This window comes from Mustela lutreola, chromosome 1, assembly GCF_030435805.1.
Source record: "Mustela lutreola isolate mMusLut2 chromosome 1, mMusLut2.pri, whole genome shotgun sequence".
Lineage (NCBI taxonomy): Eukaryota > Metazoa > Chordata > Mammalia > Carnivora > Mustelidae > Mustela > Mustela lutreola.
The window spans coordinates 125,598,005-125,624,389 of record NC_081290.1 but is presented as its reverse complement, the minus strand read 5'-3'; positions in this window follow the sequence as shown (position 1 = coordinate 125,624,389).

Sequence of the window (26,385 nt, the reverse complement as noted above, 5' to 3'; positions counted from 1 at the left end):
GAAAAAATTACATGACAAAAAAAAAGGAAAGAAAATCAATATATCATTCAAGGTTTTTTTTCTTCTATTCAACCAACATAGCACTTATCAACCTAATTTATAATTTAATTTTCCTTTAAAGCAAAAATTTTTAATTACTTAATGAAATATAGTAGAATAGGAAAGTAGAGGTCAAAGACGTGGGGCTCCAGCTCTGATGGTGTATTTATATGGGTTTCTGTGGGCTTGGGCTTCATCAGGTGTCATACAAAAAGAAAAAGGTCAACTTTACTGACCAGCAGGTTTATTCTCCCCACACTGTGGAATATAGTCTCATTTCATCCACCCTCAATATTGGGAATATTACTACTACTACTATTACTACTACTTGGACAAATAATACAAATATATGTTAATGAAAATAATAAAAAAAATTCTAGGAATACTAGCTACAAATGGGATCAAAACAACCATTTGCTTAAAGAATGTTTTATACTGGAGTAAAGGACTGAAGTTAGTTGGCACTAGCAAAAATAAATTCTTCCACCCAATGAAATTTAGTATCTCCTTATACCCAGGGGTTTAACAAATGCATGAAACCCAGCTGCAGAATGTGACTCAAGCAAGAAAAGCCACCAAACAAATAATAAATCAAAAGCAAAGGGAATAAGAGGTAACAACCCTGGGAAGATGCTCAAGATAACATCTAGTGATATACACTAATGTGTAACATGTATCTGCAGTGAGAATGTCATTTTTTTCTGAAATATTGACACATTAATTAATGTAAGAGCAAAACACATATTAGACAAATGAGTAGAAAATAGAAGAATATGGGAATTAATTGCACACCATAATAAAAAATAAATTTGCACAACAAAATAGATCATTATTCTCAAAGGAAATGCAAACTGAAATATTTGCTCTAAGCCTTGAGTATAAATGAACTTTAACAAAGCAAAGTAAAAATTGGGTTTTTTAAAATGTTGAAATTCTTTTTAAGTATCTCTCATCATTGGACATTTGTGCCTAGTAATAAATAGTCAGTACTCTTGCAAATATTCTAGGAAAATTATGAGACTTGAAAAGAAAGGAGAAAACCGAAGGTTCACGGGGAAATAATTATCACATAAATGATTTCTTTTATGTCTAATCGGTCCAGCAGAAACTACTCAAACTTCTCCATGGCAATTCATTATCCATTCATTCACCTGACAAAAATTTATGAAATGCTTAAAAAGCAATTCTTCTAAGCACTGTTTAAGTACCAAAAAAGAAAAACAAACAAACAAACAAACAAAAACCAGTGTCTGACCCTATGCTTATGTAGATCTCAGTCCTGTGGGAAAAAGGAACATTAATCACCTGGCAAGGAAGCACACAATTAATTACACACTGGGTTGCAGTGAAAGACAGTCAACAGTCCTGGAAAGCATGTAACAAAGGGTCCTCATGTAATCAGCTGGGTCAAGAAAAGCTAACTAAGTAAATAATAAGAGACGTTTTTGAAGAGAAAATCAGGATTACATATACAATCAGGAGGGAAGAAAATTCCCGACAGAGCTAACCAACAAATGCAAAGACCCTGAGCCAGGAAGGAGCATGGTATGTTCTGGGAAGAGTAAGAAGTCTGGCGACTACGTACAGGGAGCTACAGTGAGGGTCGAAGAGGAGATTGAGAAGGTCGGCAGGGGCCAGATCCGATGGTGACTTTGGGATCAGGCACTGGGACTTCTAAAAAGTTTTCTGGGTGATTCTCAAGTACAGCAATTTTCTAGAACCTGTGAGAAGCACCATATTTTTTTTTTCTTTTCAAATAAAGTAGCACGTACCAACTTAATCCATAACTTTCTTTTTATAAATAACAAAAAAAAACCAAATCACATATCAATTAATGGAACTTGAAATCTAAACCCCGGGCCCCAGGGGCAAAGAGATTGGCAGTAGGAGCAGACCAATCCCAGACCTGCATTTTGTGAAAAATCACTGGCTTCAGTTTGCGGAATGACTTGGAAGCACAGAGGGTGTGAAAAACCTGGTTAGGAACGGACAGGAGCAGTCTAGAAAGGAGATGGTATATGCTTTCTTTGCATCTTGGCTTTCTTATCTGTAAAACACAGGGGACCGGACTGAGTAACCCCTCTCAGCTCAAAACCATCAGACAAAAAGGGAGATATTGGTTGGAGAAAGATCCACTGCAACCCAGTGTATATCCCCAAATAAGTGAGATGAAAGCTTACGGTGCTTAAGAGCTAAATTTCTTATGATTCCCACCAGCGTCAAATATACTACCATAGTTAACCCATTCTTTTAGATGCTTTGACCCTATCTTCCTTTAGCTACTGACACTTATCCTCTGCTCCTCATTATAGCAAAACTGTTTGAAATAGAACTTTTACCAGAACTATAGGCAGACAGGCCCAAATGAACTCGGGAGTTTGTGAAAATAATTATGCTTACCTAGAAAAGAAAATGTTTTTATTTATTTATTTATTTGGGGGGTCTAGTTTAAAGACTTAGTAAGGGTAAAAATGAAAGTTTTAAGACTATTTGGGATTCTAGACTTTTGCTGCTACCCACAATTATACACATAGAATTTTTACTTGCCATCAATTCCTTATTTATCTTCTTTCTTCCTTCTTAGTGCAATATCCATAACAGGACTTTTCAGATAACAAGTGGGCAAAAAGAAATGTGTTGCATGAATGAACAACTGGAGGATTATTTGTAGACTTTTTCCCTTGAAGTGTCTCTTCCTAATGAAAATTTAGCTTTTATTGTTTGTTTGTTTAAATTCAATTAACCAACATGTAGTACATTATTACAGCTTTGAGTTTTTTAAAGGATTTTATTACTCCATGGCCTGATCAGCCACTGATCAATGTACAATCACTGCCAAAGGGGATGTTTCAGGACATAGCTCTAATACCCATTCAGTTTCTAGCACGGATTGTGCAAACAGTCTTCTCTGCTCCGAGGACACGAAGGTAAAGACAGATGGAAGTCCGACTTCGTGGAGCTTACATCCTAGTGAGGCAGACAGACAAAAATAAGTAAATATAGAATTATATTCAATAACATCAAATAGAAATAAGAGCTCTGGAAAGAAAAGTAAAATCGTAGGTGGTTTGGGGTTCACACTACTCACTTCTATATAACAGTCATTTTAAAAGGCATTCCAGGGACTAGAGACATCTGTCAGTTCCATGACACCAAGGGAATTCCCCTAAGGAAAATGAAAGGAAGAATGGGAAGGAGAGAAATAAGAAGACGAGGAAGATCAGAAGCAATCATCATGAAATACTATGTTAGACGGGGTAGTCAGGCCTGATGTGGTGAGAGGACAAGCCACGTGAGCATCTGGGAAGAGAAGTCAAGGCACTAACAATAGCAGATGCAAGGGTTTTGAGACGAGTACAGGAGTACACGTTGGCACTTCCAAGATATGGCAAGGAGGCTCACAGGGATGGAGAACATGAGAGATCAGAGGAGCCAGCAGGGACCAGGCTATGTAAGGATATGCCTAGAACAAAAATTCTCATTTTATTTCAGAAGATTGAAATGAAGATGAACAGAGTCAGCATTTCATTGCCTTTAGAATCACAGTGCCTACTGTTTGCAAAATAGCCTTTAGAGAGAAACAAGAGGAGAAACAAGGAGGCCAGTAAGTGTTATTATAGTCTGCAGGCAAGAGATGATGGTGGTACAAGCTCTTCTCATGGCAACGTATGCATCACTCCATGCAGGACATAATGTGGAAGTAAAGCCAAAGTTTTGTCTGGATGTTGAGTGTGACAGAAATAGGGGTTCAAGAATAACTCCAATATTTATGGAATGAAAGTCTTATCATGGACAAGGAAAGGGATTTGGGGGTAGGTACAGGTATATAGATGTATTGGATGGTTAATTTTTTGTGTCCACTTGGCTGGACTATAGTATCCCAATACCTGATAAAACACTAGCCCTATATGTCACAGTATAGGTGTTTTCTAGATGAAGTTGACATTTTAATCAGTAGACTTTGAGTAAAGCAGAGAAGTAAAATGATAGATGGATAGATAGTAGAAACATGTAGAGTACAAGTTTTAAAAAATTGAAAGTACTGAAAAGATCTGGAGAGTGAGTGGCAGGAGAAAAACCAGAAGAATAGTATGCTCCACATGAAGAAAGTTTCCAGAATAAAGGATACAAACACTACAAAGAACTCAAGGGAGATGAAACTATAGATTAATCACTGGATCCACCAGCATGAAGATCATTTATCTTAACAAGAACAGTTTCACTGGGTTGAGGAGGAAAATAGATTATCTTCCAGATATTACCTTAACCTTTGCTTTGGTTGCAATCCTAACCTCTATAGAGAATTTTACAACATTTAATGTGATACATACTGAACCACATATTTTCATGTTTATTTGGGAGAAAAAGCTTGCAAACAAAATTTAAAATCTACAAGACAAGCTTTGATCACAGGCAGTAACCAGTTCCATATTGTCAGGGTTCTGTAGTAATTGGTCTCTTGATGCTAAAGATTTAGAAAGAACAGCCAAACTTAGTTTTCCTATTGAGCCCTAATTTATTTCCAGAAAACATTATTTCAACCTTAAGAATGAGAAGTGAAAGCAATACTTAAACTACATAGTAGTTTCTTCACAAGACCTGTCAGAAGGATAAATTTTAAAAGTGTGTGAAGCAACTCAGTTAAGATTTTTTACTTATTTCAAAAAAACGTATTAGAAAACAAGTTATATAAGTGAACATATGACAAATAACTTCCCTTTATGATTACTTTTATAAGGATGCTCTCCATGATTATCACAAAGCTAGGCTATTACAGGAGCTATTTGTATGCTTTTAACATAATTAAGTTCTACACCATAAATTTATATGATAGTCTTGAATAATGGATCACAACCTTAGTACCCCTTCAGAATTTCTGTTTTTATTAGAGTGAAGTATGAAATAAAATTTTCATGCCATTCAGTAGTTACAGGAATACTTTCTTTAAAGCAAAATAGTCAAAAATCAATAATCTTTTTCTTAGCGATTAATAAGATATTATTAGAAAATCTTTATTTTTTTTTTAATTCATAGTTGAAAATATGCGAAAAGTAGCATAATGAAGTGTGGTACCAATATATAATCTGTCATTTAAAGTGCAATAATGAATACCAAAGGCATAATCCATGAAAGAAATGATTACAGTTAATAATTTTAACTTCACTAAAATTAAAAACTTCTGTTCCATAACAGAAAATATCAAGAAAAGTAGAAGATAAGCCATAGGCTGAGAAATAATATTTGCAAAAAGACACTTCTGGAAAAGGACTATTATCCAAAATATACAAAGAACTTTGAAAACTTAACAATAAGAAAACAAACAACTCAATTAAAAAATAGACCAAAGACAGGACCCCTGGTTGGTTTGGTCAGTTGAGCGTTGACTCTTGATCTCAGCTCAGGTCACGGTCTCAATGTCGTGGAATTGCTCTGTGCTCAGTGGGAAGCCTGCTTGAGATTGTCTCCCTCCCCTTTTGCCTCTCTCCCCCAATTTAAATGCACGCACATGTGCACTCTCTCTCTCAAATAAATAAATCTTTAAAAAGAATAAGCCAAAGACCTTAGCATACACCTCACCAAAGACAATATTCAGATAGCAACTAAGCCTATGAAAATATTCTTCACATGATAAGTCATCAGGGATAATGCAAATAATTTTTGATATCGCCTGATACATACAGCTTTGGTTTTTAGAGCCATTTGTTTTTAAATCACAAAAGTTGTATCTGTGCAGCCACACTGAGGGAAGTTTATTTATTTTTTTTTTTTAGTTAAAATTTTTTAAATTTATTTTCAGCATAACAGTATTCATTATTTTTGCACCACACCCAGTGCTCCACGCAATCCGTGCCCTCTATAATACCCACCACCTGGTCGGGGTACCAGGGAAGTTTATTTTTTTAATTGAGAAATAATTGACATACAGCACTGTATTGGTTTTAGATGTACCAAAATGATTTATGTATACATTGTGAAATGGTTGCCACAGTAAGTTTAGTTAATGTCCACCACCACACATGGTTACAATTTTTTCTTGTGATGAGAACTTTTAAGACTTAGTCTCTGAGCAACTTTCAAATATACAATAGTATTATTAACTACAGTCACCATACTGTACATTACAGCCCCAGAATTTATTCATCTTGTAACTGGAAGTTTGTACCTTTCAGTGAATTTCACCCTTTTTACCCATTACTCTAACCCGCAACTCTGGCAACCACCAATCTGTTCTCTGTTTCTGTGAATTGAGATTTGTATTACTTTATATTTCCCATAAGTAAAATCATGTAGTATTCACCTTTCTCTGAATTATTTCACTTAGCATAATGTCTTCAAGCTCCATCCATATTCTCACAGATGGCAGGATTTTCTCCTTATTTAAGCCTGCATAATATTGCATTGTGTTGTACATATGTGTATACATATATTTAATATATCTGTAATATATATTGGCTTTTCATACATTCATTTATAAAAGGACTCTTAGGTGGTTTCTATGTCTTTTTTTTTTTTTTAAATAATGCTGCAATGAACATTTCCTTGAGATAGGTATTTCATTTTGGAATATATACCCAGAAATGGAATTGCTGGATTATATTCCATCTTTAATTTTTTGAGGAATCTCCAGACTGTTTTCCATAGTGGCTATACCAATTTCCATTCCTACCGGTAGAACACAAGAGTTTCTTTTTCTCCACATCCTTAGCAGCACATTTTACCTCATGACTTTCCAAGATCCTCATTCTAATAGATATGAGATGATGTGTTATTATGGTTTTAGTTTGCATTTCCCTGATCTTTACTGATGTTAAGCACTTTTAAGTGTACCTGTAGTCCATCTGTATGTCTTCTTTGGAAAAACATCTGTTCAGATCTTCTGCCCAATTTTTAATCAGCATGTATAGGTTTTTTTCTATTGAGGTATATGAGTTCTTAAAATTTTTGAATATTAATCCTTTATCAGATATATGACTCCCAAATATTCTTCCCATTCCATAAGTTGCTTTTTCATTTTGTTGATGTTTTCATTGTGTCAGAAGCTTTTTAGTTTGCTGTAGCCCCACTTGTTTCCTTGTGCTTTCTTGTCTGTGCTTTTGGTGTCATATTCAAAATATCATTGTCAAGACCAAAGTCTGAGAGCTTACCCTCTGTTTTCTTCCCGGAGTTTTAAAGTTTCAGAACTGACATTCATGTCTTTTAGTCATTTTGAGTTGATTTTTGTATATCATGTAAGATGGTGGTCCAGTTTCATTCATATGCATGTGGCTCTCCATTTTTCCCAACCAGTCTATTGAAGATATTATCCTTTCCCCAGTGTATTGACCCTTGACCATTTTGTCATACATTAATGGACCATATAATGATGAGTTGATTTCTGGGCTCTCTACTCTGTTCCATTGATCTATGTGTCTGTTTTTATGCCAAAACCATACTGTTTTGATTACTATAATTTTGAATTATAATTTCAAATTAGGAAATATGATGCCTCTAGTTTATTCCTTTCTCCTCAAGATTGCTCTGGCTACTCAGGATTTTTGTGTTTCCATACAATTTTAGAATATCTTCCTTTCTCTATAAAATATGCCATTGGAATTTTGATCAAGATTGCATTGGATCTGTACATTGCTTTGTGGAATATGGACATTTTAACAACATTAATTCTTCTAATCCATGACAGAATATCTTTCCATTTATTTGTGTCTTCTTTAATTTCTTTCATCAGTATCTTACAGTTTTCAGTGTGTAGCTCTTTCACTTTTTAAAAAAAGATTTTATTTATTTATTTATTTATTTATCTGAAAGAAAGAATGAGAGAGAGAAATCGTGAGAAGAGGAAGAGTCAGAAGGGGAAGCAGACTCCCTACCAAGCAGGGAACCTAATGCGGGACTCAATCTCAGGACTCCAGGATCATGACCTGAGCTGAAGGCAGTCACTTAACCAACTGAGCCACCCAGGCACCCTAGCTCTTTCACTTTTTGGTTAAATTTATTCCTAGGTATTTTATTCTTTTTGTTGAAGTTGTAAATGAGATTGTTTTCTTACTCTTTTTGATAGTTATTATTAGTGTATAGAAATGCAACTGATTATATAAAATCTATATAATATAATAATCATTTATATAAACATATAATTAAACATAACTTTTAAAAATTAATGGAAAGGATAGAATGACTAATTGCTGTTATGTTTTGCTTTCTAGACATATTGCTAACTGTAATACCTCCAGTTACTCCACAGGTGCAAGGTAAGAAGAGTAGTTAATGATTTGTGTAGTACATCTTACAGGGTGTTAAGTATTTGAATATACATTACATGATTTTATCACAACATCATCATAAACAGGTAGGTGGTATTGTTTCAAAATGCAGTAGTCTTGTCCCAAATATCATGCCCAAACAAACTCACTCCAACATGGTACTTTCCACAACTCCTCCTACCTCACCATCAGTCTTGTTTCTTTAATCCTTGTTTCTTAATCCTTAATTAATATTTAATTAATTTATTTAATCTCTCTCTAATTACTTGATTCATGTACATAATTCCTGCCAAGCCTGCTCTCTCCATCCTTCTTCCCACTTCCACAGTCAAATAAAAGGTTCTTTATGAATCTAAAAACTCATTTACAGGGTGGTGATTAAACAAATGACAGAGTCTGCATATTATGAAAGGCCAGGTAATCATAAGAAAGAATGGTCTAGATTTACATGCACTGATATACAAGAATATGTTCAATTTTTAAAAATCAAGCTATAGAAGGCATGCATAGTATGATCCAATACTGAGGTAGAGCTGGCTAAAAAGAGTATAAGTGGGAAACTATTAACTTTTTCCATATACACCATTGTATGGTCTAATATTTTTTGTAAATTCCATTCTACTTTTATCATTTTTTAAAGGGTCAGAGTTTCACTTATAGTATTGAAAAATCAATTAATTCAGACCCATCTGAACCCAAGTAAGACATTAAGCGTTTGGAAATATTTTTTCTACTTTTTGTGGTTTTATTTTTATTTTTTAAAAGATTTTATTTATTTTTTTGAAACAGGAGGAGCAGCAGGCAGAGGGAGAGGGAGAAGCAGGACTCTGAGATCATGACCTGAGCCTAAGGCAGAGGCTTAACTGATCCACCCAGGTGCCCAGGCTTTTGTGGTTTTAACTGAGTATTTCATTTGATCCATTTCTCTCCTTTCTAGCACATCAATTATGCTTCTTTTTAAGCTTTTAAAATTGTTACTGTATATTTTTCAATATGCATCATAACTAATCCAAGTCCCATTTCAAATAACACTTTGCCACTTCACAGGTACGGCAGGCACCATGTAAAAACAAAATATTGCCAATTCCTCCCTCCCATCCCTTGTATCATTGTTGTTCTCATTTCGCTTATATGTAAGTATGTATGTGTGTGTGGCATAAATAAAATAAGTAGATAAATAAAGTATACAATATATAGCAGACATAATTAAATATACACATAATACATACATAATCATACACAATCAAATATATTATTGACATTATTACTTTAAACAAACCGTTACCTGTTAGGTCAATTAAGGATAAGAAAAATGAACCTTTTTTCTTACTTTATTTCTTAGCCAGTAATCTGCATATATATCTGAATCTCTGACAATCATTTTCCATGTCTCTGAAAAATTTCTTTTAACATTTCCTACAAGACATTTCTTTTTTCTTTTTTTTTCTTAGATTTTATTTATTTATTTGACAGAGACAGACATCACATATAGGTAGAGAAACAGGCAGAGAGAGGGGGGGAAGCAGGCACCCCCTGCCTGGGCTGGATCCCAGGACTCTGAGATCATGACCTCTACAAGACATTTCTACTGGCAACAAATTCCCTCAGTTTTTGTTTGAGAAACTATTTCTACTTCCTTTTAAAGGATAATTTCACAGAATACAGTATACAGAAATCTAAGTTGATGAATTTTTTTTTTCTCCTAACACTTTTTTTCTCTCCATTCTCTTCTTTCACAGATTCTGAGAAGTCAAATGTAGTTCTTATCTTCATAAAAGAATGGTCTTCATGAAAGACCATATCTTTCATTTTATTTATAGATAAAATGAGTTTTCCTCTGGCTTCTTTCAGGACTCTTTAACTTTGAGTTTCCTTTTTTTTTTTTTTTTTCTGGATTGCCACTATTTTTTTTAATTAATTTCTTTTCAGCATAACAGAATTTATTGTTTATGCACCGCACCCAGTGCTCCATGCCATATGTGCCCTCCATAATACTCACCACCTGTCTCCCCCAACCTCCCATCCCCCGCCCCTTCAAAACCCCAGGATTGTTCTTCAGAGTCTATAGTCTCTCCAATTTCCCTCAACTCCCTTCTCCTCTCCATCTCCTTATGTCCTCCATGTTATTTGTTATGCTCCACAAATAAGTGAAACCAATGATAATTGACTCTCTCTGCTTGACTTATTTCACTGAGCATAATCTCTTCCAGTCCCATCCATGTTGATAACAAAAGTTGGGTATTCATCCTTTCTGATGGAGGCATAATACTCCATAGTGTATATGGACCATATCTTCCTTATCCATTCGTCCGTTGAAGGGCATCTTGGTTCTTTCCACAGTTTGGTGACCATGGCCATTGCTGCTATAAACACTGGGGTACAGATGGCCCTTCTTTTCACTACATCTGTATCTTTGGGGTAAATACCCAGTAGTGCAATTGCAGGGTCATAGGGTAGTTCTATTTTTAATTTCTTTTTTTTTTTAAGATTTATTTATTGATTGATTTGACAGACAGAGACCACAAGTAGGCAGAAAGGCAGGCAGAGAGAGAGAGGGAAGCAGGCTCGCAGGACTCAATCTCAGGACCCTGAGATCATGACCTGAGCTGAAGGCAGAGGCTTAACCCACTGAGCCACCCAGGTGCCCCTCTATTTTTAATTTCTTAAGGAATCTCCACACTGTTCTCCAAAGTGGCTGCACCTAACTTTGAGTTTCTTAAGTTTGAATATGATATGCCTAGTTATCTTTTTTGATCTGGTTTTGTTTTTAAATCTGTGTTTTGCATTTATCCTACATAATGTTCAACAAAGCTCCTGGATCTGTGGTCAGTCTGGCTTATTTTGGGGAAGGTGTCAATCATTGCTTCAAATATTACTTCTATTCCTTTCACTCTTTCTTCCTGGCATTTTCATTATGTGTATGTTACACCTTTTATAGTTGTTCCACATTCTAAGATAATCTGCTTTGTTTTAAGTTGGGCTTTTCAGTCTTTTCTCTTGTCAGTTTTGGAAGTTTCTAGTGTCCTATCCTCAAGCTTAGACATTCTTTCCTCAACTGTGTTGGTCTACTAATGGCATTATCAAAGTCATTCTTCATTTTTGTTACAGTGCTTTTCATCTCTAGCATTTCTTTATCATTTTTACTTAGAATTTCCATCTTTCTTCTTACATTATCCATCTATTCTTACATGGTGTCTACTTCCTCTATTAAAGTCCTTAGCATATTAATTATGTTTATTTTTTAAATTCCTAGTCTGATTATTGATCCAACATTGTTGCTGAATCAAACTCGGATTCTGATGCTTATTCAGCCTTTCCAAATTGGGTTTCTTGTCTTTTCTTACATTTCACTAGGTTTCTCGGTTTTTTCACCCCTTAGATAGGATTAGATAGCTAGGGGGGCCGGAATTATGTACTTCCTTTCCTCCAGGTAGGTTAGTCTCTGCTAAAATCCTAGCAGGTTAGGTTCTGTGAAGTAGTTTTACCTGAAGGTGGGCCTTGTTAAGAAAACAGAACGCTGGGGCGCCTGGGTGGCTCAGTGGGTTGAAGCCTCTACCTTCGGCTCAGGTCGTGGTCTCGGGGTCCTGGGATCGGGCCCGGCATCAGACTCTCTGCTTGGTGGGGGGCCTGCTTCCTCCTCTCTCTCTGCCTGCTTGTGATTTCTGTCTGTCAAATCAATAAATAAAATCTTTAAAAAAAGAAAAGAAAACAGAATATTTGGTATTTTTCTAAATTGTTTCTTCCCCCCCTCTTCCTTCTAGAAGCCCCATGAGATTTTTCTCCAATATTCACATAGAAAATTACCACTCTTGGTGGTAAAAATTACAAAATTATGGGGACCTGATGACTGGGTCTCCTAGGAGATTTTCACTCTTACACTTGCAATACTGAGCCTGCAGAAATTCATCAATTATAGTTCATGTTTTCCTCCCCAGCACTATTCCTGTAGAAATTTCTGCTTATATCTTTCTGCTCTAATAACTTGATTTTCTGTTTGTCTCTTCAGTTTTAGGGGCAGTTTAGAGGCACCATGATCCCACCTATTTTATGGACCTAAGAAGAATTATTAATATCAGTTTGTTCAGCAGAGAACTAACTGAGCAATCACGACAGAGTGGTGATTACTAAACTCCTTATATATTGAACTGGAAACCCAGAGTCCTGGGCCACCTTTTAAAACATAAAAGTTGCTCTTCACTTGTAAATGTCATTAGTAATGACATTATGAAATAGCTTTGAAAGTTATCAAGTGCCATGTAAACATGTGGTAATTATTGCTTAAAGTGATGGCAGATTGAGTTATCATGATTCCAATACATGGTATGTGAATAAACCTTAGGCAACATTGTTTCATTAAAATATTAGTTCACACCTAAATTGTCAGATTTTCCTTCATTTTGCAAAACAAGTTAACTACATCTAGTTTAATTGACCAGTAAAACAAGGCTCTCTGAAAATATCAACATATTTAGGGGATCAATGAATCATCCATTTATCTTAAAATGCATTGAAGCTTCCTTATATTTAGGACTTCCATCTTCTATTGCAATTAAAAAATGACCACTCAAAGCCAAAGAATCTTTACCCACAAAAAAAAAAGTGAAATCTTCTGTTAAAACTTAAATTTAATAATCCAAAGATAGACTCCCTAAACATAGTACCAATGAATTCCTAGTTGCATCCTGATAGCAATCTCAAAATAAGGATTTTTTTAAGAAAAACACGTGATATTTAAAAAATCCAGTAAGTGAAATGGAAAAGAAATCTCACAATGTTTTGCAAGACTTGTGAACTAGAACAGATGCTTTTCTCCCAGATTATTACAATTCCCTTGATTTCCTGTAAGCTATTTTCTTAACTGCTTTTGTGATGTTAGCTACTACAAACTTGCAAGCACCATTTAAGAAGGTGTGGGGAGAAAGATAGTTAACTTGTTTTTTGTCAGCTTTATCCAAACATTGAAGTTTCCATTCCCCTATCCTGAATCTTTGCTTTATAAGATAGGGACTTACAGACTGCTTTCAAAATGAGTTCCATCAACAAATAAGAAATGACTCGGGATAACTAGGTAGCTCAGTTGGTTAAGCACCTGCCTTCAGCTCAGGTCATGTTCCCAGAGTCCGGGGATGGAGTCCCACATTCAGCTCCTTACTCACATAGAGAAGACATTGTTTACTAAGGTTTACAGGATATAGGGATGGTTTCTATATCCTAGGTCTTCATAATATCTTATTCTCAGGTGATTTATCTTACGGTACCAGAAGACTTTAAAGGTTTTGGCAAAGAGCTTCAGAGAGGGTTAACAAATCTAAAACATAAAAACTAAATATAATAGCCTTCGAACAAAATTTTACTTGTCAAAATTCCTAACAATCCTGCCATCTGGCTACTGGACCTAAAAAAAATCCTAATGTAATGACAAATTCCTAAACCTAGAAATTAAGGTACTATAATGTCCAATGACAAATGCACTCAAAACAGTGACATCCTGGAAGCATATTTCTGTTTGTGATCATAATTATCATATTCTTAGTCCCACTTTAGTGCTCACGATAAAATAGAAGAGAACATAGAGCAGACTAGACTAAACCAGAATACAAAAAATAGAATGAAATTTTAGAAATCATCAATAACATCATTTTGTTGAACAACAGCCCATATTATTGACTTGATGAACAAAAGTTACCCCATCAGTGACTAAAAAGCCAGGCAAGCTTCCTGATTCCTGGCTACTCTACCTTTTAAACCAGAACAAAATCTGAACCATAAATTTGGAGGAAGAAATGATAAGTTACTTTAAATCTGAAACACCTCTGGAACACTGGAATGTAGCTGGTGCTGGTGGTAAGCAACATTGACTGAAAGACTGCTAATAACAATATGGATGTGCAATTAGGAGTAAAATGTATGTTGCCCCCAAATCAAAGAAACTGAATGCTAAATGGTGGTCATTGCTTGTGGTGAAATTATTTCCCACTAAACAAAGCACAGAGTTAATGGGAAAGGCTCACACTAATGCATGGGCCATTCAGGCCATTTCTTGTGCCCTTAGACATGAGATGATGTCATCACAGGTCATCTTTTATTTAAAAAAAAAAAAAAAGATTCAACTTTCAAAAAGAATTCAGCACATTGTCAACTTCTATCACACTGTCAAAGAAACAATACTGATTTCAATGTTTGTTTCGAGAATGATCTGTATCAGGATGATGAAAGCATGTTTGTTAATATTATAGACTCCTGGATATACTGAGTCAGAATCAATCAACTGCTTCTGTGCAGCATCATGAAGTTTGAGCACCAGTGAAAGGAAACTCTCACCTCTTGTCTACCTTCAATTCTTCCTTAACCATTGTGATTTTTTTTCCTGACTCAGTAAACAAAAGTTTGAAGTGCTTCAAAAGTCACTTAAATCCTCCTACATTTCTTTCTTTTTAAATTTTTAATTTTTTTATAAACATATAATGTATTATTAGCCCCAGGGGTACAGGTCTGTGAATCACCAAGTTTACACACTTCATGGCACTCACCATAGCACATACCTCCCCCGATGTCCATAACCCCACCACCCTCTCCTTACCCCCCTACCCCGAGCCACCCTCAGTTTGTTTTGTGAGATTAAGAGTCTCTTATGGTTTGTCTCCCTCCCAATCCCATCTTGTTTCATTTATTCTTTTCCTAACCCCCAAGCCCCCCATGCTGCGCATCTGCTTCTTCATATCAGGGAGATCATATGATAGCTGCCTTTCTCCGATTGACTTATTTCGCTAAGCATAATACCCTCTAGTTCCATCCACATCGTCGCAAATAGCACGATTTCATTTCTTTTGATGGCTGCATAGTATTCCATTGTATATGTATACCACATCTTCTTTATCCATTCATCTGTTGATGGACATCTAGGTTCTTTCCATAGTTTGGCTATTGTGGACATTGCTGCTATAAACATTCAGGTGCACATGCCCCTTCAGATCATTACGTTTGTATCTTTAGGGTAAATACCCAGTATTTACTGCTGGGTCATAAGGTAGTTCTATTTTCAACTTTTTGAGGAACCTCCATGCTATTTTCCAGAGTGGCTGCACCAGCTTGCATTCCCACCAACAGTGTAGGAGGATCCTCCTACGTTTCTTAATGAACAGTTTTTAAAGCTTGATTTCTGATTCCAAGAGCCTAGGATGATGTTATCTTAAGTGTTTCAAATTTCTGCTTGAACTGGGATGGTAATAGTGGAAAATAAATACATTCAAGAGATATCTAAAAGGAGAAGAATAATAGCTAAAACTTACAACATATCAGGTATTATTCTAACTGCTTTATATGTATTAACTCAATTTCTAAAACAAATGCTTTAAGATTTATTATCACTGATAATATTATTCCCAGTTTGTCGTGGGGGAAACTGAGATGCAAAAAGGTTAAATAAACTTCTTAGCATGAGAACTAGTGAGTGGGAGGACCAGGACTCAAAACAGACAGTTGAGGGTAATAATAATCAATATTCTTAACATCCCTCCTCCTGACTCTCTGTAGAAATAACAGGAGTTAGTAACTGGTTATACTGAATTTCAACATCAAGATTTCTGGATTAAGATGTAATCATGATTCATGTTTACTGAAATAAGAATCACTACTAAGAAGTGCAATGACACATGTAGAATGATTTTATTGTAACAATTAACTTTTTAAAAGAAATTGTAGATTTTGATTACCATCCAAGGTGTAGGAAGCCCTGTATAGACTTTCTCTCCTACTGATTACAACCATAAACTCTGGAGAATTTTGAAAAATGACTAACTAAAACTAACTACCTGAGAAACTAAATGAAAACTCTGAAGATTAAACAGCAGAATGACAGAATTAGGAAGGAGAGTCAAAACTGAGAAAATAACCTATAGCAGTAAGTTTACCAGAGTTTTTCCCTCTCATTTATGTCTAAGCTTTCACCCCAAAATGGGCCAAATCTCAAAACTGTGCAACAAGCATGGACCGTGAAAACTCTGGGGGGCTGGGGGAGTCTTCTCTCTAACTGGAAAGCCAGAAAAGATGACCTTTGAATTCTGGCAAGTGTCCAGAGATTCCTCCTTCTTTCTCCCTATTTCCTTTTCTCTTGTAGTCTTCCCTGAGTCCAGTCCCAGTGGCAAAATGGCACTGCTATGGCAGCCATACTACTGGAAGCCAGGTCATGGGCATCTAAAGTCTTAAGGGAAAGCCTTTCCCTTAACAAAAATGGGAAATGGGATGCCACAGTGGGAGTGGGGATGGAATTCTTTTTTTCCCTTCTATTACCTATCATTACTTTATTCCAAAGGCAGCCACCACTATTCAAACTCTGTAATTTCACAGGGAGACAAAACCATGAGGGTAAACTCAGACTCTGAGCTATTAAATAGGAGCTAGGGCTTCCTGAGAACCAAAGAGCATGGGAGGCATCCAAGAGAGGGAAGAAATGGAAAAAGGATTTCCAAATTCTGTATATTAGCCAACACAAATCCCAAGCTAATCTTCTAGGTATACACACATACAAAAGAGACCCCAAAAAGAATAGCAAAACTTTGGGAAGTCTATGCCATCTCTTCCAGAAAAGAGAAGAGAACATTTCTCAATTTATTTGAGGAGGCCAGCATTACTCTGTTACCAAAGTAAGTCAAAGATGTTTTAAGAAAATAAAACTATAGACCAATGTCTGTTATGAACATAGGTACAAAAATCCCCAACAAAATATTAGCAAATTGAATCCAGCAATATGAAGAGGGATAATACATCTCAGCTAAACTGGGGTTGATACCAGGAAGGCAAAGCTTGTTCAACATTTGAAAATCAATCCATGTAATTGATGATATGAACAGACTAAAGAAAAATTACTATACGATTATGTCAACAGATACAAGAAAAGGATGTGATAAGATTTTAACATCTATTCATAATTCTTAAAAATTTCTCAGCAAACTGGGAAAAAAAGGAAACATCCTTATCCTGATAAAGGGCATCTATAAGAAAAAATCTACAACCAATATCAAAATCATCAGTGAAAGATTGAATGTCTTCCTCCTGAGATCAAGAACAAGATAATGATACCTGTTCTCACCATTCCTTTTAATCTTGTATTGGACATATAGTCAATTTTTATAAGAGATAGAAGTCAAAGCATTCAGAATAGTAATAAATAAACAAAACTATCTGTATTTGTAGATAATATTATTTGCATAATAATAAATACCAAGATATCTACAAAAAAATTTTTTGAAACAAGTAGTGAGGTTAGCAAGTTCACTGGATGCAAAGATAATATACAAAAATCAATTATTTATATTTATACATTAACATTAAAAATTGAAAATAGAAATTAAGAGAAAATTGTATTATTTACAATAGCAACAAAAAATTGAAGTGAAATACAAAGGTAAAAATCTAACAAAATAGCTTCAGGATTTGTATGCTAAAAACTTTAAAACAGTGGTGAAAGAAGTTAAAGAAGGCCTAAACAATTGGAGAAATATGCCATGTTCATAAGTTGAAAGGCTTGCGCTATTAAGATGTCACTTCTCCCCAGAATGATCTATAAATTTAACATAATTGCAATCAAAATCCAGTGAGACTTTTATAGATATGAACAAGCTGATTCTAAAATTTATATGAAAAAATAAAGGAAGTAGAAGAGCTAAACAAATTCTGGGGAAAAAAAGAAAAAATTACTCAGACTACCTGATTATGAGACTTAACTATAAAGCCATAATAATGAACACAGTGCGGCATTGGTGAAAGACATATATATCAATAGAACAGAGGAGCGAGTTCTAAAGTAAACCTACAGTTGATTTTTGACAAAAGTACAGAGACAATGTGATGTAGAGAGATAATCCTTTCTATTCACAAATTGTGATAGAACATTTGGCTATGTATACACACAGAATAAATCCCTGATTTATTTCTTACACCTATACAAAAAGTAGCTCAAAATGAATCATAGTCCTAAGTATAAAAAGTAAATCTATAACCTTCAAGAAGAAAACATTATAGAAAATCCCTTTGACCTTAGGATAGGCAAAGAATTCTTAGATGCAATAGGTTAAAAAAGATCCATAAAATAAGTTAATAAATTAGACTTATTTTTAAAGTTTTGCCCTCTGAAAAAAAGAAAAGGCTACTAATAGAAAGAAAAGGTAAAGCACAGACTGAGAAAAAAATATTTCCATATCACATATCACATATCTGATTAAAATTCATATGCAAAATATATTTTTAAAATTCTAAAACCTCGAGGATATAAAAACAAAAAATCCAATTGAAAAATGGGCATAAGATTTGAACAGACATTTCACAAAAGGAGATAAGCAGATGGAAAATAAGCATATTAAAAGATGCTCATCATTATGATTCATCAGTAAAATGCAAATTAAAACCACAATGAGATAACACTAGTTATCTACTACAATGGGTGTGGAGGGTTGTGGGGGAGACAAATCCTAGACAGGATGCAAAACAATTAGAATTCTCATATACTGTGTGTGAGAATGCAAAATCTCACAGCCACTTGGGAAAACAATTTGTTGTTTCTTCTAAAGTGAAGCACACACTTACCATATGACCCAGCAATCACACTCCTCAGCATCTACCTAAGAGAAGTAAGGATGTATGTTCACACAAAATCCTGTATATGAATATTATAGCAGCATTAGTCACGATTGCCAAAAACTGGGAACAATCCAAATGCCCTTCAGTGCGTGAATAGATAAGCAAATTGCAGTACATTTGTGCAGTGGAATATTATTACTCAGCCACAAAAAGGAATGTGCATTGATATAAGCATCAATATATTTGAATCTCAAATGCCTTATGTGAGTCAGGGATGCCAGACTCCAATAGTACACAAAATTTGATTCCATCCAAATTTTCCACTTGGAAAAGACAAAACTGTAGGGATGGAGAACAGATAAGCAGTTGCCAGGGGTTGGGAGTAGAAGGATTTAACTACAAAGGGACAGACAACAGGAGGGTATTTTTTGGCACCTGTGTCTAGATGATGGTTACACAATCTTTTTGATTCGTCAAAACTCATAGAACTATGCAGCTAAAAAGTGGCTTTTACTGCATATGTTTTAAAAATAAATTTCAAAATAAAAATAAATTTAAGATGCTAAAATGCTCAGGGCTTATGGGAAAGGGGAAGGAAATGGGGAAAATGGGAAAAGAATGGGAAAAGCATCGAATGAAAAGAAAGGTTTTTCCTCCTTATTGTTCACTGTTTGCTGGGTAGTTAGCATTCTCACCATGAAATATACAAAGAGAAGGCTATGAAGAAGCATCTTATACATCTAGAGCACATCCACAAACTATTAACATTGATCTGTATTTATTAGTAATATTGTATTGTTTGTGTCTGACTTTTATTTGTACATTAAGCATATCGCTTAGCAAAGGAATGGTCACAGATTTTTTCCAAAGTTAGTGTTACAAAATAAATGAAGTATTTACATCTTGCAATTATCTGAGACATAAGATTAAATTCTGTTCTTCCTTACCAACAATCCCAACTTTCTGACTGAAGTTGCCCCAGGAAAGGATGGCTGAAACTGACTGTCAAAGAACTGCATGCTTTCCTATGTCAGTCCCACTTCCCCAGTGGGATTCAACTCCCTGCTGTGATTTTCAAAGGGATGCTATTCCAGCAAAAGGTCCATGGCAATAATTCTCAGAAAAATGGTTATATTGGAGAATACAGCAGCAGTCTTCTGGGTGAGCACAGAGTTTCTAGAGTTTAAAAACGAGTTGTTTCCTTTCTCTTCCATTGATGGGAAAGAGACAGAAGAGCACCTTGAACCACATCCTCAACCTGACTCAGTAGCCGTCCCTGAGGACCACTTAGAATTTTTGAACTTGTTAACAGTGGTTGTAATGGACTTTCAAAATATAATGGACTTTTAAATACTTCATCATAGGCTTCATGATAATACACAGGCAGCAGTTAGTTAAGGCTTAAAGTTTAAACTCCAGAAGCAGTTGTCCTAATCAAGAATGCACAGCCCAGGATGGTCAACTAATATTATATCAAAAAGGTCTCTACTCTAGAAGTTGCTATTATACATATTATTTTAACTCTATTGACACTTTGGTAATAATCATATGACATGGGTCTTTATAACTGTAAACTGTTTACCTGATGACTAGCATATAAATCTCAGAAATGGTTCTTACTGGTGAAACAGTCAAACATAATCATGACACATGGGTTGAGTAAAATATTTGAGATATGCTCATCGTTCTTTAATGAAGAAGGCTTAAGAATCTAGCACAACCACCACCTTTCACCATCAGAGTAGAACTGGAGCCTCAGTCTAGTCATTGATAGAGAGATATTTCTGAGGTCTGATTATAACTACAAGAATAAAAGTATCCTCCTTCTGGAATGCTGTTGTATCTGCTTCAAGTGCCCCTTTCATGCAAGGCATGGTCAGAGTACCCAAGCAGAAAGGAGAGTTGAAACTTCATTGAGCATCTAGAATAAGTTGTAGGAAATATTACAGGTATTGTATTCTAACAAACTTCAGTTTAATTCATCTCTGTATATGAACATAAAATTTCTTTCATTATAATATAGTAGAGAAATTATAGCTAACTCTCACCCCTTTAAATGCATCTGGCAGCTATATTACATATTATGAAGAACCTAACCATGGTACATGAATACATTATTTTATGTCAATTCTTTCAACTATGGGGAGGGCCTTCTTCTCCCTTGAGGTAGTAAACAATTTGTGATCCCCAGAAGCGTTTAGAGCTGTGATTAATTTAAGGATTATGATATGGCATATTTGTATACAGAGAGTATGTGGATATTCTTTGGCATGGGGAAGGGGGACACAAAGAGAACCCAGAAAAGTTCCCAAAATCCATGCAGAGGAAAGTATGGAGATTATTCCCTGGCACAGCTTCAGCATGTTTCCCCTGAAGAGTTTTACCACTTTGACAGGATTATGCACACAGAGAGGTGGGAGTGAGAACCACTGGTGGGGACGATGGAAGATAGGACTTAGATGAGTCACCATGTCTTGGCCAGACCATGGAGGATAGTACTTGGGAGCAGTCAACATCCACACCAAGAACATTCTAGCTACAGAAACCCCCACTGGACACACCTATTCAACCATACCCATTATAGTAACAAAAATGGTCTTGGAATGTAGCACAGTGCTGCCAACACCAGTCCTTTACTAACTACTAATTAAACAATAACCCTTTCCCCCAGGAACTTAGAACAACTGAAACTGAGAAATAGAAGCCTTCAGGTGCTTAACCAGTCGGTTAAGCAGCTGCCTTCAGCTCAGGTCATGATCCCAGGCTCCTGGGATCAAGTCCTGCGTTGGGTTCCTAGTGCGGCTGGTGGTCTCCCTCTTCCTGCTTCTCCCCCTGCTTGTGCACTCTCTCTCTCTCCAGAGAGAGAGATTTCTCTTATTTATTTATTTTAAATAAGTAAAATCTTTAAAAATAATAATAATAATAATAAATAACAATGATGTCTGGGTTTTGCAGTGCAGTGCTCAACCCTAAACTATGGGGCTTTCTCTGAATGACTTTGGAAATTTATAGTATTTTGGTTTCCCTGAATTATGTTCAGAGTTTTTGCTAACATTTGTGGAGCAGTCACTATATTTCTCATTGATCTATATTGCTTTGTTAATTCAATTAAATGTCGGCTTTCAATTGGCAATTTTTAAAATTCGGATACATGGTAAGCCGTCTGATCCTGCCTGCCTAGGGACAAGCAATGCCAGGAAAACATTTCACAAAGGTAACTGCTTGAATATAAATGTCCAGATAATAGCTCTCAAAATTATGGTTCTAAATTCATCTATCAGCTTTGAATCATACTAGACAATGCCAAATTCTCAGAAAACAAAATCATCAAGATAGAAGAGATATTAACAGAGTTAATCTAAAAATCTATGTATTACAAAGACAAAGAAGATAGAAGACTCACGTCACATTTCCAGGAAAACCTTTTACTCACATGCACTATCAGAAAGATCAGAAACTGTGTACCTTACCAGAAAAATGCAGGTGCCAATATGGGGCTGATGACAAGGAAATTCAACAAAATAGAGATGTGGCCTTGGACAAAACACACGAACTCCCTGGGCCTCTGTTTCCTTGATGTTAAAATAAGATGGGAGTGAGTCTCTTTCTGCTCCAAACTACTGTGTTTTTACTTTTGACCTGAAAGTTTCAAGAGGAAATTACCCTTAGTCTCTTCTTTATTTTCATTCCTTCCAGAACAGTGGTTTTAAAAATCCTTAAAAACATCTTGGTTTGTATTCAAACCCTCCTTGATGCAAGAAATTTAAATCTTAAGTTCTTTGCACACTTGAGAGTTACATGAAAGAAATATATTTTATAGCAATAAAAATACTGAGAATTAAAATATACACAACGCACGTTCAAAAAAGATATGCAGTATTAGGCTATTTTAAAAATTCAAGCCTTTTTTTTTTCTGAAAAAAAATCCATAAGGTTACCAAAATATTAGAAGTGTCTCACTAAGTAGAGTGGAATTGTAATGAATTCATATTTTTCTTTATTCTGTGTTCTAAATTACCTTCAATGTCCATGCATAGCTTCCATTATCAGAAAAAGACATATTTGTTTATAAAAAGGGGGAAAATAACCTATAACCTATCTTGTGTATCAGCTATAGAGTATGTTATTTGAAATGCTATCTGTGTAAGTGTTCTGGTTCTCTTCCATTATGTTGATACTTCTATTTCTTAAAAGGCTAGAAGGATATGCTGAGTCTGAAAATAATTAGATACTTTAAGAGTTGTCAACAGCCTCGTCGGGATACGTCGGGATAGATGCTCTTTGACTTACTTCGTCAGCCTTCTCAAGGAAACAAGATTTGTCCAGAGTACAAGGGGTCTCTGCGTCCACACAGGGCGAGCCAAAGTGTCAAGGGCTTGGCTGGAGCATAAAGAACACACCTCATAAATGTGGCAATCACAGCAAGGACAACAGAGTCCCGGGCAGGTCCTGAACCATGAAGTCAAGGCAATGAGCTTTCCACAATTCTGACCCAGACAAACGTGGGGATGTAGCAGCATGAGACATGGGGACAAAGAAGGATGGAGATCCCTATGTCCCTCGGAATCCCTCGGAGAGAATCAAACTAACTCTACTTATTAATAAACATTGACTAACAGTTATGAGCAATTATAATGTGCCACACACCATTCTTTTTATTGTTATTATTTTTTATTAGTTTCAGAAGCAGAATTTAGCGTTCATCAGTTGCATACAACACCCAGATCTCATTACATCAAGTGTCCGCCTTCATGCCCATCACCCAGGCACCCCATCTCCTCACTCCCCTCCCCTCCAGCAACCCTCAGTTTGTTTCCTGTGGTTAAGAGTCTCTTATGGTTTGCCTCCCTGTCTGGTTTCATCTCGTTTTATTTTTCCTTCCCTTCCCCCATGTCCATCTGTTTTGTTTCTTAAATTCCGCATATGAGTGCCACACTCTCATTCTAAATGTATTAACTCATTAAATCCCCACAACGGCATGATGAAGCAAATGTTTTTACAGATAAGGAAACCAAAGTATAGAGCAATTCCATGATTTGCTCTAAAGCCCAGAGCTCCTAGTGTTGGGAGTAGCATTCAACACAGTCAAACCCCAGAGCTGGCATTCTTAATAAATTTACGCATGGAAAAATTCTTATAATGAAGGGAGGGCTGTTTTAAGCATATATGACAGTCAAGAACATCAGCAAAATATAACCCTAAAAATCACAGGGGCCGATAGAAGGTTATGACGTCAAGGCATGGATTCCTATTGTCTTAGGATGAAGCTGCTTCATCAGTCCCTTAGATCCCTAGCTGGAGGATGTTTGAAAGGTAAAACAATAAGGAAGTTATTCAAGTAGGATAGAGAGATATATCCATCAGCTAGGAAGGGAATTCTACAGGTGTAAGAAGCACAAGTCCCGGGATCTTCGACCCATGAAGACAGGTGCCAGGCACCACCACTGGCTGAACAAGCACAAAGAAAACCTGAAGACAGGAGCAGCAGCAGAAGGAGTACCTCTACTTGCTGCTGAAGTCGGAGGTCAAGGCGCTCAGGAGAAGCCTGTCAGGAAGTGAGGGAGGCAGGCTTAGGCAGGAGTGTAAACCTCTATTGGAGACCACAGGGATGGTTACTCCCTAAAGCAAGGGGCTAGCATTTCATACCCACGTGGTGCAGGGTTTGTAGCCTAGAAGAAAGCTAGGAGCATAACCGCCTGAATGAGACGACTTCCATTTGGCAGAGGGGAGCTGTCTGGGGAAGCATGCTGCTGGCAGCTGGCAGCAGCTGGGAGTGGGTGATAATGGGCAGATGGTGGGTGAGGGAACAGAGGCACTGACATAACGCGCTGTTTTTAAAATAAATACTGAACCCCATGCACAAATAAACCAAGAAAAAAATGTACCTACTGATTTCAATTAGGTGTAAGTGTATTTAGGAATATGTATGAAACATGTCTTCCAGGTAGGGTTCCCTACCTCTTCATTAAGTTATCTTCTTCTGCTTCACGCAGTAGGCAAGCAATAAATAGGAAATTGAATAGTTGTTAACTGGTTGAATTACTATTCCCAGAACAATAATCCATTGCCACATCAACCAAGTAGGTTACCCATGGATTCTCATAGTTCCTGTTAATGCTCCTGAAAATAAGAAGGCATTGTCACTATGTGGTGAATAATGAGACAATCTTCAGAAATTCAGCTCCGTTGTAAGGAAAGTGCTTAACATGGAGCCTGTTGTTCATTCCTGAATAAACCTTCTTTCTCTAATGCATTTTCAGAGCTTACTTAAAAACAATAATACATGATTACAATTGGATTTATGTTAAAGAAATCCAAACACCTAACCTCATATTTGCCTTTATTAAATGCCAGAACATTAAGATGAAAACATTCACGGAATGCAGATAGTAATAATGATGTTGTGGCTAGTCCCATTGTTTAAAATGTAGTGGTTGCAGCATTCCAGATGTTCGACAGTCAAAATTATGACCCTCTATCAGTAAACTAACCACACATGCCTGGGTGCCCGGCCCCATTCAGCTTTGCTCCTAAGTCACCATATAAATAAATGCCAGTCTGAATGGGAATGTGAAAGACCCAAAGTGGTGCCCAAAGTTGTGGGGATCCAACTGAACTTTGACCTTCTGGTACAACTTTAGTCAAAATTATCACAACATTAAGCCATGTTTTGTCCTATCTCTACTCTGCCATATAGTCAACTGGTATTCCAAGTTTGGGTTTCCCTAGAAGGTGGGTAATAGGAAATGGGTTATATCTGAGCAGCCTTGAGTCTATCAAAGGATGGTGACTCTGAAGCCTCTGTTCCTTCAGCCTCGTTCTAGTCCAAGGACACTGAGCCTCATGAGAAATCTGGCCTTGTAAGTCCACATCTTGCATATCTACTTTATGCCCCACCATTTTTTATATTTACTTCACTTTTCTGATCTTGAGCCTAATACTTCTTGTCTTTTCAGATACTGTACAATTATCTCCAGTATTTTTTACACTAGCCAAATTGCATACACAACGTTTTTCTAAAGATACAACCAATGCCCATTTCAATGAATTAGTTCTTTCAAAATATAAAACCAAAATAAAGATATTTTATTTTAAAAATCACTCATAATCCCAACACTTCAAAAACAATCACAGAAGATCTTTTAGTATATTTTCTTCCCACACTTATTTTTAATGAGTTAATATAAGTGCTATAGATACATAGTATAATATTACCCACAGCCTGTTTCATTTACTGTGCTTTTCCTCCGCAGCCTTCAATAGCATGATTTTTAGCGATTCACTGGAATCCATTGTATGGATAGGTCATCCTCAGTCTACTCAATCCCTGTTAGGTTCTCACTCTCTCACCGACCCTCCTCCCTTTTCCCCATTAATGCAGGAGCTTATGAACTAAGGAGGAGAGAACACAAGATGCTGGTAGTGCCTTTGCTGACAAGATGGGAACCCCTCTAGCGTCAGAACACATGCCACCCCTGCAGTGTCTACAGCACAAGCTTGAATGGCCAAAGAG